This window comes from Macaca nemestrina, chromosome 3 (assembly GCF_043159975.1).
Source record: "Macaca nemestrina isolate mMacNem1 chromosome 3, mMacNem.hap1, whole genome shotgun sequence".
Classification (NCBI taxonomy): Eukaryota; Metazoa; Chordata; class Mammalia; order Primates; family Cercopithecidae; genus Macaca; species Macaca nemestrina.
The window spans coordinates 191,552,705-191,570,404 of NC_092127.1; the positions used below are offsets into that span (position 1 = coordinate 191,552,705).

General features: G+C 42.8%; 1 protein-coding gene and 1 pseudogene across 1 annotated transcript in view; both read left to right on the plus strand.

Annotated features, from left to right (window-relative positions):
- Nucleotides 1-17,700, plus strand: part of LOC105483931 (zinc finger protein 721) — a 177,736-nt gene that overhangs the window by 43,181 nt on the left and 116,855 nt on the right. The window lies entirely within an intron of this gene.
- On the plus strand, nt 443-11,287 carry LOC139362466 (ATP-binding cassette sub-family A member 10 pseudogene; annotated as a pseudogene).

The window sequence follows — 17,700 nt, forward strand, 5'->3', positions numbered from 1 at the left end:
TAGTAAAACAGGCAACTTTGACTTCAGAGATAACACTCAACTACTACAGTAAACACTCTCTTCAAACAGAAAATACACATTATCTTCAACACCCATTCTTTTTTTTTTTTTTTTTTTGAGACGGAGTCATGCTCTGTCGCCCAGGCTGGAGTGCAGTGGCCGGATCTCAGCTCACTGCAAGCTCCGCCTCCCGGGTTCACGCCATTCTCCTGCCTCAGCCTCCTGAGTAGCTGGGACTACAGGCGCCCGCCACTTCGCCCGGCTAGTTTTTTGTATTTTTTAGTAGAGACGGGGTTTCACCGTGTTAGCCAGGATGGTCTCGATCTCCTGACCTCGTGATCCGCCCGTCTCGGCCTCCCAAAGTGCTGGGATTACAGGCTTGAGCCACCGCGCCCAGCCTCAACACCCATTCTTAATAAAAAATTAACAAACATTGGGCCGGGCGTGGTGGCTTACGCCTGTAATCTCAGCACTTTGGGAGGCAAAGGTGGGGGGATCACGAGGTCAGGATATCAAGACCATCCTGGCTAACACATGAAACTCTGTCTCTACTAAAAACACAAAAAAATCATCTGGGTGCCTGTAGTCCCAGCTACTCGGGACGCTGAGGCAGAAGAATGTCGTGAACCCCGAAGGCAGTAAGCTGAGATTGCACCACGCACTCTAGCCTGGGCGACAGAGCAAGACTCTGTCTCCAAAAAAAAAAAAAAAAAAAGATACATGTCTATGTATGCGTAAATGTGCACATTATAATACAGAAAAGAAAAATACTTCAATTTAAACCATATAAACTCTAGAAATTGCTCTTTGATACTGGTATGTACTTGGGAACAGCTTTCAACTGTGCTTTCCCACCCCTCCAGCAATTAATACAGCTTTTTTCTTTTACCTAAACCTGTAGCCAGCAAATGCTGTATTGTTATTACATACTATTTACGGCTAGGCGTGATGGCTCACATCTGTAATCCCAGCACTTTGGGAGGCCAACACGAGTGGATCACGAGGTCAGATTGGGACCATCCTGGCTAATGTGGTGAAACTCCATCTCTACTAAAATACAAAAAAAAAATTAGCCAGGCATGACAGCGTGTGCCTATAGTCCCCGCTGCTGCGGACGCTGAGGCAGGAGAATCGCTTGAACTGGGAGGCAGGGGTTGCAGTGAGCTGATAATGCGCCACTGCACTCCAGCCTGGGCAACGGAGCAAGAATCCATCTCAAAAAAAAACTTTTTTTTAAAAATTTACTAGAAACATAATACACTGATTTTCTTACCTTTTAAAATACAGTTGTATTGAGTCACATAATTATTTCACTCTGTATTAGTTTCCTTTGTGCCTGTTTTTCAGTTTTGCCTAAACGCTACCAATTATCTTACAGTTGCTCCCCAAATAGTTTGTTTATAAAACTTTAAATTATCTCTGGGAACCTCAGCTCAGCAGTCAAAACTCAGAGCCCTAGAACTAAGAAAGGACCAAAAAGTTACTATTAATATAGACTTCAAATATGCCTTTTAGTACTCCATGCATATGCAGCCATCTGGAAAGAGGATCTTTGATAGCAAAGGATACCCCTATTAAATCAGCAGGAAGTAGCCAGAAAGAGTCGTCCTCCAAAGCCCCCTAACAGCGGTTAGGGTGACTCTTCCACATGGGTGAATGTTGTAGGAGTTATTAAGAAACTTTTTATTACTATTTTTTTTGAGATGGAGTCTCAGGCTAGAGTGCAGTGGCGTGGTCTCAGCTCACTGCAAGCCTCCCGGGTTCAAGCTCTTCTCCTGCCTCAGCCTCCCTAGTAGCTGGGACTACAGGTGCGCACCACCACAGCCAGCTAATTTTTGTATTTTTTTTAGTAGAGACAGGGTTTCACCATGTTAGCCAGGATGGTCCCTAGGGCTTTTGCCACTGCTTGGGTAGTTTGTAAAATAAAATATGGATCATTGTTACTTTGTGAAGACCATGGAAATCCAAAGAGATAATTTCTTTCAGAATGATCTTGGCAAGTACCTGAATCTTTTCTAGTATGAGAGGTTTCAACCCAGGCAAGTAAGGGGGTCCCCCAAAATCAGAAGGTATTTGTAGCCTATGTAGGTTTCTTGTTGCTGAACTGGCTGAATTAAGGGGAGTGGCTTAGGCCTGGAGGATTATTATAGACACAGATGGACAGTTTACAGACTTCTCAGAGAGTTTTGGTTTTGTTTGTTTATACCTGATAGAGATGGTCTCTCCCAAAGAGACAAGAATTATGGAGTGCTCTTTTTTGCTTTCTGCTGCAGGACCTGGAGAAAATTTAAAAACCTCTCTCAATTTACACAATCTTTCAGGTTGTAGGGTATACTCACATTTGATACCCCATTTCTTTTTCTCTTGAGCATATTGCGGGGGAGCAGGTTGTTAGGCAAATTTGTGATAAGGGCCATAAGGAGTTCCCCAGGAAGGGTGGTGCCCCCAGCTGCTTGGCCAACCTGCCTGTTTCTCTAGGTAATCTCATCTTGGCATTTCTGGTAGCCCCAGCAATGATCCACCTGCCTCAGCCTCCCAAAGTGCTGGGATTACAGGCTGGGATAATGAGCCACCACGCCCGGCCATGCTCCACAGTCTTAAGAGTGTCCACAGCTGAATATTGTAATACACAATTATAATGTAAAATGATTATAATGTAAAATCCTTGTCTGAGAGCTCAGATAAAAAGTGCTCTGCTCTTTCCTGTTTAGGATGATATCAGTCATGGATTTGTCATACATGGCCTTTATTGTGTTGAGGTACATACCATCTATAACTAATTTGTTGAGTTTCTTAAACCACAGAGGCATGTTGAATTTTGCCAAATACTCCTTCTGCATACACAATAAAAAGAAAGGTGTCTAGATCTAGCAGCAAACTTAATTAAAAACGTAAACACTCTCTATGCTGAGAATTATATAACATTGATAAAAAACTGAAAAAGACATGAAAAATTGATATTTTTTGCTCATGAACTGAAATAATATAAAAGTGGCTATACTACCGAAGGTGATCTACAGGTTCAATGCAATCTCTATCAAAATGCGAATGACTCTTTTCATAGAAATGGAAAAAACAAGCTTAAAATTTATAGGAAACCACCAAAAGACCCATGAACGGCACAAGTAATCCTGAGCAAAAAGAACAAAGCTAGGAACATCACACTTCCTGGCTCCAAAACATACTATAAAGCTATAATGAGCAAAACAGGATGATACTGACATAAAAACAGATAAACACATCAAAGTATCCAGTTGAGCCCGGTAATAAATTCATGAACTTGGAGCCAAGTGATTTTCAACAAAGATGTCCAGAACGCACAGCTGGAAAAAGACAGTCTTTTCAATAAATGGTGCTAGAAAAATTGATTATCTACATGATAATTTAAAAAATGAACCTAGACCCCTACTTTTTACAACATAAAAAACTCAATCACAAGTAAATATTTAAATAGGAAACCCAAATCTCTAAAGCTATTTGAAGTAAACATAGCAGAATACTTTACCACGTATTGCAGAACGAAGAATTTTTAAGACCTCAAAAGACTCACAAAAATACGCAAATGGGATTACAACAAACTAAGAATGTTTTGGACAGCAAAGAAAACAGACTGGAGATAATCTACAAAATGAAAGAAAATATTTGCAAAATATAGATATGACAAGATAAACTTACAGAATATATAACAAACTTAACAAACATATAATACATAACTTGAAAATAGGCAGGAGACCTTAAGATACATTTTTCTTTTTCTTTTTTTTTTGAGACAGGGTCTCACTCTGTCACCCAGGCTGGAGTTCAGTGGCCCAATTTCAGTTCACTGCAACCTCCGCCTCCCGGGCTTATGCAATTCTTCCACCTCATCCTCCTGAGTAGCTGGGATTATGGGTGTGTGCCACCACACCCGGCTAATTTTTGTACTTTTAGTAGAGATGGGGTTTCACCATGTTGGCTAAACTCCTGACCTCAGGTGATCCACCCACCTTGGCCTCCCAAACCACTGCACCCAGCTAAGATACATTTTTCAAAAAAGAAATACAAATGGCCAAAAAGAATATGCAAAGATGCTCAGGATCACTATCAGAGATATGCAAATCAAAGCCACAACAAGATGTGACTTCACTGCAGTTAAAATAATTGTAATTAGAAAGACAAAAAAATTATGAGAAGGTATAGAAAAGTTAACATATTCAGTTGGTAAGACTAAGTTAGTACAGCCATTACAGAAAAAAAAAAGTATCACAAGGTGACATATTTAAACAACATTGTAATTTAAGATGGCTCTTTTGATTCTAAGACAACAAACATTTATGACCATGCAAGAAAAAATAGAAATTGCTGGATCATATGTTACAGAAAGAAACAAGATACACTGAGACAAATACCACATGATCTTATACATATGTGGAATCTAATAAAAACAGATGGTGAAGACTTCATGCAACTGGTCTTAGCAATCACTTTTTGGATATAACATCAAAGGCTCGGGAAATAAAAATACGGACATGTAGTACTACATCACTGTATCCAAACTATTCCAAGAACATTTAAAGCAGGACTTTAGGCCAGGCGCAGTGGCTCACGCCTGTAATCCCAGCACTTTGGGAAGCCGAGGTGGGCGGATCATGATGTCAGGAGATCGAGACCATCCTGGCTAACACTGTGAAACCCCGTCTCTACTAAAAATACAAAAGGAAAAAAGAAAAAAACAAAAAAAAGCTGGGTGTGGTGGTAGGCACCTGTAGTCCCAGGTACCGGGAGGCTAAGGCAGGAGAATGGCATGAACCCAGGAGGCAGAGGTTGCAGTGAGCCGAGATCATGCCACTGCACTCCAGCCTGAGTAACAGAGCAAGACTCCATCTTAAAAAAAAAAAAAAAGAGGACTTTAAATAAATATTTACACATGCATGTTCTTCATTATTATTTACAAAAGATGATTCCTGGAAAGAATACAATGTTCCTTTAGAGATCAGTATCAAATTTTTAAAATGTGACATATACATATAATAGAATATTATTTCATTTTAAAACAAATGAAAACAAGAATATTATGTTACATATAATAGTCAAAAAGAAACAGACATTATATAATTACACCGATAAGAATATGGAAACCAGTCAAAATTATAGAAACAGTAAGTAAAATGGTATTCTTCAGGAGCTGAAGAAAAAGGAAAAAAGGGCAGTTTATTGTTTATAAGGTACTTTTCTAAGATAAAATTAGAGATCCATTGCAAAATAAAGTAAAAGTACTTAATACCACTAGACTGTACACTTGAAAATATTTAAGATGGCAATTACACGTTTTTCATCAACTAAATATGTACATCTATCTAAAAAGGTTACATTCTTTAAAAATCACCTTCAAATAAGAAGTGTTTCTCTCACAGAGCAACATAATCAAACATAAATAGATGGTAATTTTATACTGTTTCTCTGACTACTCACCTATACAAGAAAACAATGAACACTCACTCAAATAAAAAATTTATGAACACCTAGGGCAATATTTATATAGGCAAATACCACATAGATAACTTTCTTGCCAAGATAAATGTCTGATTTATATATATATATATTTTAATTTGCTCCAATTGAAACCCCATGATGTTTATGTGAATTAAATACCACATGGTCATAAAAGGTACAGGTTAAAATTACCAGACAAATATGAAGACTAGGCCAGGTACAGTGGCTGATACCTGTAATCCCAGCACTTTGGGAGGCCAAGGCAGGTGGATCACATGAGGTTGGGACTTCGAGACCAGACTGACGAATATGGAGAAACCCCAGCTCTACTAAAAATTCAAAAAATTAGCCAGGCATGGCGGCGCATGCCTGTAATCCCAGCTACTCGGGAGGCTGAAGTAGCAGAATTGCCTTCCTATGAGGCAGAGGTTGTGGTGAGCCAAAATCGTGCCATTGCTCTCCAGCCTGGGCAACAAGAGCAAAACTCTGTCTCAAAATAAAAAAAAATAAAAATAAAATTTGAAGATTAAAAACCACTAAAATGGAGTTGAAAACTAGAATAAAAAATTCTGACCTACAAAATATTGAATCTAATATAGATGTATCAAAGACAATCTTATAAATAACTACAGTTTTCAACTGTGTGTACATACAAAGAGCTGGCATTTTGAATCTTTGGCATTCAAAGTACAGCAGTAAAAGAAAACTCAATAAAATGCTCTGATGAGAATGAGGCATTTCAATACATTTATTCTACAATTGGAAAATTTGAGCATTTTATTTCAGACATTTTGAATTCAAAATAAAAAATATTTGACATAGAACATATCAGAAAGTAAAATATACAAGGGGAATGACACAGCAAGATGGCAGAATAGGAGGTTCTCTACCCACATCTTCTACAGTTATAAAAAAATGTGGCGAGAAAATGGCTTCACTGGGGGCTGAGAGTGCCCACAGAGTTGTTCCCACTGCTTCCTCTACCCCTATATTTCGCTTGGCTTTCTATTCATCTTTGCTCCAGGATCAAATATTGAAGACTTCGTGCATTCACTGAAGCGTCAGAATATAGTTTTGGAAATGGATGACTTCAGAAACAGAAATGCCTCAGATGATCACTCCTACAATGGAGGCATCATAGTGTCTGATAACCAGGATTAGATTTTCAGTTGCATGTAATACCAAGAAATTGAATTGTTTTCCTATTCTTATGGGAATTGTTACCAAAGCCCTTATTGAAATTTTTAACTTCACGGAGCTTATTCAAATGAAGAGCACCTCATTTTCTCGTGATGACATAGTGCTGGAACTTGGTTTTATAGATGGGTCTATATTTTTGTTGTTGATCACAAACTGCATTTCTCCTTATATCAGCATAAGCAGTATCAGTGATTATAAAAAAAATAAAGTTGAATCCCAGTTATGGATTTCAGCCTCTGGCCTTCAGGATACTGGTGTGGACAGGCTCTGGTGGACATTCCATTATACTCCTTGATTCTCCTTTCAATACATTTAATTTACTACTTCGTATTTCTGGGATTCCAGCTTCCATGGGAACTCATGTTTGTTTTGGCGGTATAATTCGTTGTGCGGCTTCTCTTATATTCCTCACGTATGTGCTTTCATTCATCTTTCACAAGTGGTGAAAAAATAATGGCTTTTGGTCTTTTGGCTTTTTTATTATTTTAATATGTGTATTCACAATTCCAGTATCAACTAAGTATGAAAAACCCAACTTAATTTTGTGCATGATTTTCATACCTTCCTTCACTTTGCTGGGATATGTCATGTTATTGATCCAGCTCAACTTTATGTATATGAGAAACTTGGACAGTCTGGACAATAGAATAAATGAAGTCAATAAAACCATTCTTTTAACAACCTTAATACCATACCTTCAGAGTGTTATTTTCCTTTTTGACATAAGGTGTCTGGACATGAAGTATGAAATTGAAATAATGAATAAAGACCCAGTTTTCAGAGTCTCTCCACGATGTAGAGAAACTCATCCCTATCCAGAAGAGCCTGAAGAAGAAGATGTTCAAGCTGAAAGAGTCCAAGCAGCAAATGCACTCACTACTCCAAACTTGGAGGAGGAGCCAGTCATAACTGCAAGCTGTTTACACAAGGAATATTATGAGGCAAAGAAAAGTTGCTTTTCAACAAGAAGAAAATAGCCATCAGAAATGTTTCCTTTTGTGTTAAAAAGGTGAAGTTTTGGGATTAGTAGGACACAGTGGATCTGGTAAAAGTACTTCCATTAAAATGACAACTGGGTTCACAAAGCCAGCTGCAGAAGCGGTGGTGTTACAAGGCAACAGAGCATCAGTAAAGCAACAGCGTGACAACAGCCTCAAGTTCTTGGGGTACTGCCCTCAGGGAGAATTCACTGTGGCCCAAGCTTACAATGAAAGAGCACCTGGAGTTGTATGCAGCTGTGAAAGGACTGGGCAAAGAATATGCTGCTCTTAGTATTTCATGATTGGTGGAAGCTCTTAAGCTCCAGGAGCAACTTAAGGCTCCCGTGAAAACTCTATCAGAGAGATAAAAGAGAAAGCTATGCCTTGTGCTGAGCATCCTGGGGAACCCATCAGTGGTGCTTCTAGATGAGCTGTTCACCAGGATGTACCCCGAGGGGCAGCAGCAAATGTGGCAGATACTTCAGGCTACCGTTAAAAACAAGGAGAGGGGCGCCCTCTTGACCACCAATTACATGTCAGAGGCTAAGGCTGTGTGTGGCCATAATGGTGTCAGGAACGCTAGGTTGTATTGGTTCCATTCAACATCTGAAAAACAAGTTTGGTAAAGATTTTTACTAGAAATAAAAAAAATGAAAGAACCTACTCAGGTGGAAGCTCTCCACACAGAGATTTTGAAGCTTTTCCCACAGGCTGCTCAGCAGGAAAGACGTTCCTCTTTAATGGCGTATAAGTTACCTGTGGAGGATGTCCACCCTCTGTCTCAGGCCTTTTTCAAAGTAGAGGCAGTGAAACAGACCTTCAATGTGGAGGAATACAGCCTCTCTCAGGGCACCTTGGAGCAGGTATTCTTAGAACTCCGTACAGAGCAGGCGCTGGGAAATGTTGATGATAGAAGTACAGCAGTTTGATGGAAACTTCTCCCACAGGAAGCCTCTTAAGACGAAGAACCTCCTAACATTCAATTTTAAGTCCTACTACATTGTTTCCATAATTCTACAAGAATGTTTCATTTTACTTCAGTTAACAACAACAACAACAAAAATTCAGTAGTTTAAACATTCAATAATGATTAAAGTTTTCATTTTTAAAAATTTTAGGATGAAGGAAACAAGGAAATACAGGGAAAAGTAGTAGACAAAATTAACAAAATCAGACATGTTATTCATCCCCAACATGGGTCTATTTTGTGCTTAAAAATAATTTTAAAAATCATATAATATTAGGTTGGTTTTTGGTTATTATCAATAGTTAACACTGAGCACATTTTACAAATAAAGAAATTTTTTAGCCTAAATTTCAAATGTATCAGCTATTTTTAAACATTACTCAGATTATAATTTAATGTGATATAATATAATTTAATGTGATTATAATGTAATGTGACACATTATAATTTAATGTGACTATAAGAAGATCTGATGAAATGGCACAACATAACATTTAATTATAATGACATATTCTGATTATAAAATAAATACATGTGAATATTAGTACATATTGAAATTATATGGAAGAAGATAACCATAATCTGTAAGAAAGTACCACAGTTAATACTTTATTTAGCCAACTTATATTCAATGTATTTTTTATGGGTCCTTTTTCAAAGGTAGCATCAGTAGGCACAGTCATTTTCTACATCTTTTCACCTCACAATTCATGAACATTTCCCAGGTCATTATAACACTTTTGTGTTATATAATTGCTGCATTAATGTTATAGCTGTATTGATGTAATGAGTTGTTATATTTGGGTTATATGCAAATGTATTTCTTAGAAATAAAACTTTGATAGACTTAAAAAAATGTGGCAAGCCAGGTATGGTGGCTCACGCCTGTGATCACAGCACTTTGGGAGGCTGAGGCGGGCGGAACACCTGAGGTCAGGAGTTCGAGACCAGCTTGGCCAATATGGTGAAACTCCATCAACACTAAAAATACAAAAATTGGCTGGGCATGGTGGTGGGCACCTGTAATCCCAGTTACTCGAGAGGCTGAGGCAGGGGAATTGCTTGAGCCTGGGAGGTGGAGGTTGCAATGAGCTAAGATGGTGCCACTGCACGCCAGCCTGGGTGACAAGAGTGAGATTCCATCTCAAAAAAAAGAGCAGTTATGCCCTGGCAAAAGAAACTTTATGGGAACTTTGGAATCCATGTCAAAGGGTGTAAACCCAAGACTGAGGAGGGCTGTATTGAGAGGGCATGACCTTGCTTGAGTGGCATGCTTGCCCATCACAGTCCCAGCTACAAAATAAAATATGACTAATTCTCACTGTAAATACAGCTGTAGACCATTTGGTTTTGTTTATGCCACTAGCACCATCTGCCAAGACACCAAGTGTCCTGTGTCTCAGGTGAAAGGACTTTAGATGTTGATCCTCTCTGTGATCTCTGAATTAGCCCCTTGCACACATCTATCATGGTGTGGAAGAAATCTTGCACATGCAGGAACCCACAGACAGAAACATCCATCTGTGCCCCTGGATGTAGGCTTGCCAACATTTATTTAATGGTGGATCTTGATGTGGCACTATAATCTGGCTCCAAGTCCATAAAACCAAAGTCCAGAAACAGTTTTTCCTAACCTGGGACCTGCCAAAAAGCACACTATATGTGCCCCTCTAGGCATGCTGGCTGACTTTATTCCCACTGTGAATCTTGAAGCAGTCCTAAAACTTACCTCCAGTCCCTGTCAGCTAAAGTCTGGTAAGAGTCCTGTTCACCCAGGAACCTAGAGGGAGAAATGCCATGAACCCAGAAACAAACCTGAAGACTTTGGTCTCAGCTGTGTATGCCGAAGCAGCCCTATGAATCAGTTCCACACCCTCTCAGCTGTGATCAAGGGTCAGTACTGCTCATCTAGGAACCTGTCCAATGACGGGGTTAGAGGATTTCCAAAAACCCAGCAAGAGCCACACAGCAGAAGCCACGCCTGCTCACATGGATTGTATCAGCTCTGTCATCTGCATATATAACTGGAGACTTTTTTTCCCCAGCACCAGTCTTATTGATCAAGATCCTGAAGAAAGTTCAGTCTTCCCAGAAAATAGAATCCACAACGGTCTGATGCCCTAATAACAGGTCTACCAAGCATGAACTTCACTGTGATCCAGATCCAATGCACCTTACTGCAATCTCATCAGCACAGAGATCCAATAGGAGAAAATATTTACCTCCCCAAACTAATCTATAATGACTGAAAGAGGTATTTACTCCTTCAGATACAGGGACATCAAAACAAGGTATCACAGATCATGAAGGATCAGGCAAACATAACATCACCAAAGGAAATTAAAAATGCTCCAGTAACCACTTACAATAAAACAGATCTAAAAAAAAATTCAAATAATTATCTTAAAGAATCTCAGTGAGATGCAAAAAGTCACACATTACTAAATTTTTTTACAACAATGTATGAACAAAATCACAATTATAATAAAGAGAACCTATTAAAAGAGAACCAAATAGATATGCTGGAGCTGAAGTACACAATAGGAGATCTAAAATATTAAAGAGAAAGCTTTAACAGGAGACTTCGTTACACAGGGGGGTAAAAAAAAAAAAGCAAACATAAAAGTAAGTCATTTGAAAGTTTCTAATTAGAATTTTAAAAAAGAATGTAAGAATAAAGCATTTGGCCGGGCGCGGTGGCTCAAGCCTGTAATCCCAGCACTTTGGGAGGCCGAGTCGGGCGGATCACAAGGTCAGGAGATCGAGACCACAGTGAAACCCCGTCTCTACTAAAAATACAAAAAATTAGCCGGGCGCGGTGGCGGGCGCCTGTAGTCCCAGCTACTCAGGAGGCTGAGGCAGGAGAATGGCGGGAACCCGGGAGGCGGAGCTTGCAGTGAGCCGAGATCGCGCCACTGCACTCCAGCCTGGGCAACAGCGTGAGACTCCGTCTCAAAAAAAAAAAAAAAAAAGAACTTGTTATCTCTCAGACAAAAGTGCCATTCTTCTCTCAAATCCCAGGACATAAATTCAGAATTTGGAACTGCACATTTAGGTCTTGGAAGGCTGGTAAGCTATGCACATTTGTGGGCATTCGGGCAAGGGGAGAAGAGAGAGAATTGATGTTCTCTGGTTTAATTAATGCACTTATGTGATCCTGGTTGGGTTTATGGACCCCATGATGTCTGAACCAGCATCAAATCTGAAGATGCCAGGAGCACTGAAGGAAATGGAATAACTGATTGCTGTCCTGAAAAGTTATTTTTGTAGAAATCTAGTCTAACTGCTTTAGAAGTGACTGTAGATTCTAAATAGACTTTTTTTGTTGGTTTTTTTCTTTTTTGAGATGGTGTCTCACTGTGTCGCCGAGGCTGGAGTGCAGTCGTGTGACCTCGGCTCACTGCAAGCTCCGCCTCCCAGGATCACGCCATTCTTCTGCCTCAGCCTCCTTAGTAGCTGAGACTACAGGCGCCCGCCACCATGCCCAGTTAACTCGTTGTATTTTTAGTAGAGACAGGGTTTCACGGTGTTAGCCAGGATGGTCTCAATCTCCTGACCTCCTGATCTGCCCGCCTCGGCCTCCCAAAGTGCTGGGATTACAGGCGTGAGCCACCGCGCCCGGCTAGAGCGACTATTTTGTTTGCAGCTTTGCGGAGCACTTTGCTGCACTTTGTGTACTTTGCCACAAAATTGTGGATCGTGACTGGACTCCTTAGAAAAAAGGTTTTCTCTCAAGTGAAACCTAGTTGGCATCTTGTATATAAATCTGGTCATTCTGAACAGTGTGGTAACTATAACTAAAAGCAAAACCATCTCCAATCCTAAAATACTCTCCACAATAACAGAACAGCAAGAAAATGTTCTGTTATTTAATTATACCAAAATATGGTATGCATCACAGGCAATCGACTAATAGATTGCAAATACAGAAAGAACATCACCATAATTAGTTCTCAAGACATGACAGCACCATTTGTCATACAGTCTATGTCACCTAGTAATTTGGGAGGTCATCTGGGTTTTCTAATTGGTAACATTCAACAACAAAAAAACTTCCTATATCTTCTTGATACGACGTAGTTTTGAAATGTCGCGCCAAGTACCTGCTGAAGGCAGCCCCCTACTCTCCTACAAAAACTGTGTCCTTAGGGTGTATATTCTTGCTATTTATATTTCAAGGCAGTAGTTTCTAGGTCCTAGATACAGACAATTTTCAGTCGAAAAAGACAAATGACCTAGTTAACTGATTAAAATGATTTGTATGTTTTTCAAAGAAGCACAGAAAATATTTAAATATAAAAGTTTTCCAATTAAATGCTTTAAGAAAAGGGAGAAGAGCAATAATCTGTATTTGGTCCTACAACAGCCTGGTCTAAAGACATGGTCTTGAACTTACTAACGTCCGAATTCTTGTAGACACCTGAGGGACGGACTTGGGCACACTGTACACAGCAAAGCGGATTTGTGGGGAAGGAAAGAGCAGGAGTTCTAGAGAAAGGTGCCATCAAGAGCCTCCGGTGGGGGCAAGGCAGGACTGACTAAAGCACTGGTTTGTGTTACAAGTGCAGGCCAAAGCAGGGCTATGCTCTGATTCCTGAGTCCATAAGGGCAGAACGGATTAGGATCAGGTGGTCTAGAAGACTGGGTGGTGAAGAAAACCGATTCCTGCTACAGATTTGGGGTTAACATGAGCTAGGAGTCTTCTGGGCACTTTGTGTGTTCTCAGGAGAAACCTATAGGAGCAAAGCTGCCAATGGGCACAATTTCTCAGGGTAGAACCCTATCCTGGGAGGAGTGTGGCCATGCGAATGCCCGGTGGGCATGCTCAGGAGTGGGTTAGCATTGGGTGGCAGCAGGCAGCAGGGTGCGGGGACGGGGTATTTCTCAGAACTCCTTTCCTCCAAGTTCTCAATCCCCTCTCTCCTCCCGAGGAGACCTGGAGGAACAGGACAGTGCCCAGCAGGACCGCGCATGTGCAGAACCCAGTGGCGCCTCCCGCAGACACCAGGCGACTCCCTCCAGGCCAGGCTCAGCCACGTCTTTCTTCTGACAGAAAACCTGCGGAGTTTCCTCAACACCCGTCAATGCTCCAACCCCAACGGGCTGTCCAGTAACTCACTAACGACCCCACCCAGAGTCAGCGCAGACCCACAAGCTCAGCGCTCTTCCCGCAACTGCCCCCATGCAGACGCCAGTCCCTGCCTCTGGAGACCCGTCTTCATTTCTGAACGTCTGCAACAAACCAGGGGCGCCCGCACTCTCCTCAAGTTCCATAATGTAGCAGAACCACTCACAGAACCCAGCGAAGCGCTGTGCGCACAACACCAGCGTATTCTAAAAGATGCCGCTCAGGAACAGCCACGCCGAGGAGGCGCACAGGGCAAGAGGACTGGTGGGAAAGTTGGGGCGGGCGGGTGAATGGCTTCCCTTCCTCACACACCTCACAAAAGCCTCTCCTTCAAGACCCGCTGGCAGCCCCCAAACCACGAGCCATGGCCGGCGCTGTCCCATTAATGAGTCCCCGTTTCCTCACATGAACTCTGTGTTTTGACGGGGCCTCCATCTCATTCTGAAAAGGGTAAAGAAGGGACAGGACCCCGGACCACAGCTCCTCCCACACGTGCCCGCGCACGCCGCGCCGGCGTCTTCCGGAGAGCTCCTCACCCCACAGCCCGGGGAAGGTGCGGGGCTGCGGGCGCAGAGCTGCACGAGGAGGGCTGCAGGCTGGGCAGAGCCGCCGTGCGGGGACCGACAGGAGCGCGGGTCCCTCACCGGAGGGGACTGAAGACCGAGGGCTGAGCGGGGGCAGCGGGGACTCCGTTCACAGACTCGGTCCCGCCGCCGCCATTTGCCGCCGCTGCCGATGAGGCCCCACCAGCCTCCGGACGCCCTGCCCAGCACACTCACCATTTCAGGGTTTCAAGGGTGTCGCGAAGTCTTAGCTAGAATCATCCAATACCCGCTGGTCACAGAGCGACGGAGGCTGAGGCTGTGGCAGAATCACCGAAGCCTCCCTGACGGGTGGAAGCAGGACGGCGAAGCCCTAACCCAGCTCTGGCTGAAGCAAGAGGCCAAGGCCGCACTAGATCCCGGATGCCGCCCCTCCTCCCCGGCTGCGCCCCTGATTGGACGGTTCTCAGTCCAGCGCGCTGATTGGATATGGCTCCAGGCCTCACGCCCTCAGGCTTGGAGTGACAGAAATTGCCAAAATACGGTGTGCTGATTGAGGCAAGTGACAGACTCGGGCCTCTAGGCACTTTGAGGCAGGACTTTCTCTCTGTACTAGGCCTGGCTCTGCACAGGGTTCATTTTTAACCTTGTGCGCGCACACACACAGACGCACACTTGTTCACAAATGGAAACAATATAATGACAATTATTTTAATATTTTAAATATCATAATCTTTCTGACCTGTGGTCTTTTGAGTAGGATACCTGAGATTTGAAGAGGAAAGCAAACCTCCAAAAAATAAAATGTTAGCTATTTGCGAATTTTCAATTTTTTGTTAGCCACATCAAAACTAAGAAAAAGAAGCAAGTGAAATTTTTTGTGATAATTTTAACCTAATGTATCCAAAATATTGACCAGGCCCGGTGGCTCACGGTTGTAATCTCAGCACTTTGGGAGGCCAATGTGGGTTGATCACATGGTCAGGTGATCCAGACCATCCTGGACCACATGGTGAAACTCCATCTCTACTAAAATACAAAAAATTAGCCAGGCGGCTGGGCGCGGTGGCTCAAGCCTGTAATCCCAGCACTTTGGGAGGCCGAGACGGGCGGATCACGAGGTCAGGAGATCGAAACCATCCTGGCTAACACGGTGAAACCCCGTCTCTATTAAGAAATACAAAAAACTAGCCGGGCGAGGTGGCGGGCGCCTGTAGTCCCAGCTACTCGGGAGGCTGAGGCCGGAGAATGGCGTGAACCCGGGAGGCGGAGCTTGCAGTGAGCTGAGATCTGGCCACTGCACTCCAGCCTGGGCGACAGAGCGAGACTCCGTCTCAAAAAAAAAAAAAAAATTAGCCAGGCATGGTGGTGTGTGCCTGTATTCCCAGCTACTCAGAAGACTGAGGCAGGAAAATTGCTTGAACCCGGGAGGCGGAGGTTGCAAGTGATCTGAGATCATGCCACTGCACTCCAGCCTGGTGACAGAGCAAGACTCCATCTCAAAAAATAAATAAATAAAATTTTAAAACCCCAAATATTATTGTTTTAATATGTGAACAATATGTAATTAGAAATAAGGTATATTTCTGATCTGATTCTTCTAAACTCACTGTGTATTTTATGTTTGCAGCACATTTTACCTCAAACCAGCCACATTCCAGGTACCCAGTAGCTAGATATGGCAGGTGGCAGCCACACTGAGTGCAGCCATGAAGGCTCTGACCTCAGGCAAGTGAGGGCCTGAACACCTCTTTTCTGCTGGAAGTGAGGGAACAGCCTCTCTACCAACTTTTCTCCTCAGGCTCAAGGATGGGTAGGACAGTGCTCCTAGAGAGAGCAGGGGCTGCAAGCTGAGTGTCCACGGGAAGACCACAGTCTCCCAGTTACTGTTTGGTGCCAGTGTCTGGTATCCTCAGTTCAGCCAGGTGTGAACTCTCGTTCCATGACCAGGAAGAATAAGGCACATGGACACCAGAGAGTGAATGAAGCAGAATAGGATTTATTAAGCAAAAGGAAAACTCTCAGCAGCAAGAGGGGACATGAAAGCAGGTTGACAGAAAATGGGGCTGAGTTCTTTTTTTTTTTTTTTTTTTTTTTGAGACGGAGTCTCGCTCTGTCGCCCAGGCTGGAGTGCAGTGGCCGGGTCTCAGCTCACTGCAAGCTCCGCCTCCCGGGTTCACGCCATTCTCCTGCCTCAGCCTCCGGAGTAGCTGGGACTACAGGCGCCCGCCACCTCGCCCGGCTAGTTTTTTGTATTTTTAGTAGAGACGGGGTTTCACCATGTTAGCCAGGATGGTCTCGATCTCCTGACCTTGTGATCCGCCCGTCTCGGCCTCCCAAAGTGCTGGGATTACAGGCTTGAGCCACCGTGCCCGGCCTGGGGCTGAGTTCTGAGTCTTTTATGTGGCAAGAACAAGGAAATCTTCTGTGGATTCTGCCCAAATGAGAGGAGTAAAGTTCCCCACTAAGGATGTTGTATCTGGGCATGCCTGGGGTTGACCACAGTGACTCCATCTTGGTTGTTACCCATGAGTGCTCAAGCAAAACCCACAGCGGGTGGAAAGAGTGAAGTTAAAACCAAAATAGCTATGTCATGTTAGTAACATTATAAGGAACTGGGTCAAGTTAATGACATTTAGGTTGATTTATTACACCTGGGCCTAAGTTGGGACAGTCCCTTCTGAGTAACATCCTGGCATAAGAGGAAGTTCTTAACCCCATTTCTTCCTGCTAGCTACAGGGGTGGTGCATGTGCAGTCCCGTGGTTGTTTTTCATCTCCCAAGACCTTCCCTCCCTATCTTCCTAACCAGCCTCTGACCACCTCCTCTCTCAGGGGATCCTTTTCCTTTTAAATATCAGACAGTAAACAAAGAGTGATGGGGCCACAGGAGGAGAGAGCACCATGTCTTCAGATCTCTTCACAGCCTTGCCCTCCAGAGTTCAGATGTGGAGGGAATAGATTAAAAGCAAACTTCTTGTTTTGCTATTTATCTTTGGACCTAATTACCAGGCTGTAACTGTATGTTTTTCTCCTGTGGTATGGGGCACTGTGTGAGTTTAAGCACCAATCACATGCATTCACATCAACCTGCACTTCTGTTCCCAGAAGGAAGGCAGTTAAGTGTGAGCTGTCCAGGTCCTTGTCATTTTGAACAAAAAAACTGAACAAAACAAAGGAATGAAAAACAGGAAGGATGCAGCGAAAGCAAGAATTTATGAAAATGAGAAAGCACTCCACAGGGTGGGTGTGGGTTCCAGCAGGCAGACTGAGGACCTGGTTACAAAGTTTTCTGGGTTTTAAGTACTCCTTTTGAGGTCCCTATCAGCTACCCCATTATTTGGATGTAGGATTTGGTCCGTGGCTAATCAAAGGCTGAGGCGAATTGGTACTCCATGCAGATGAAGGAATG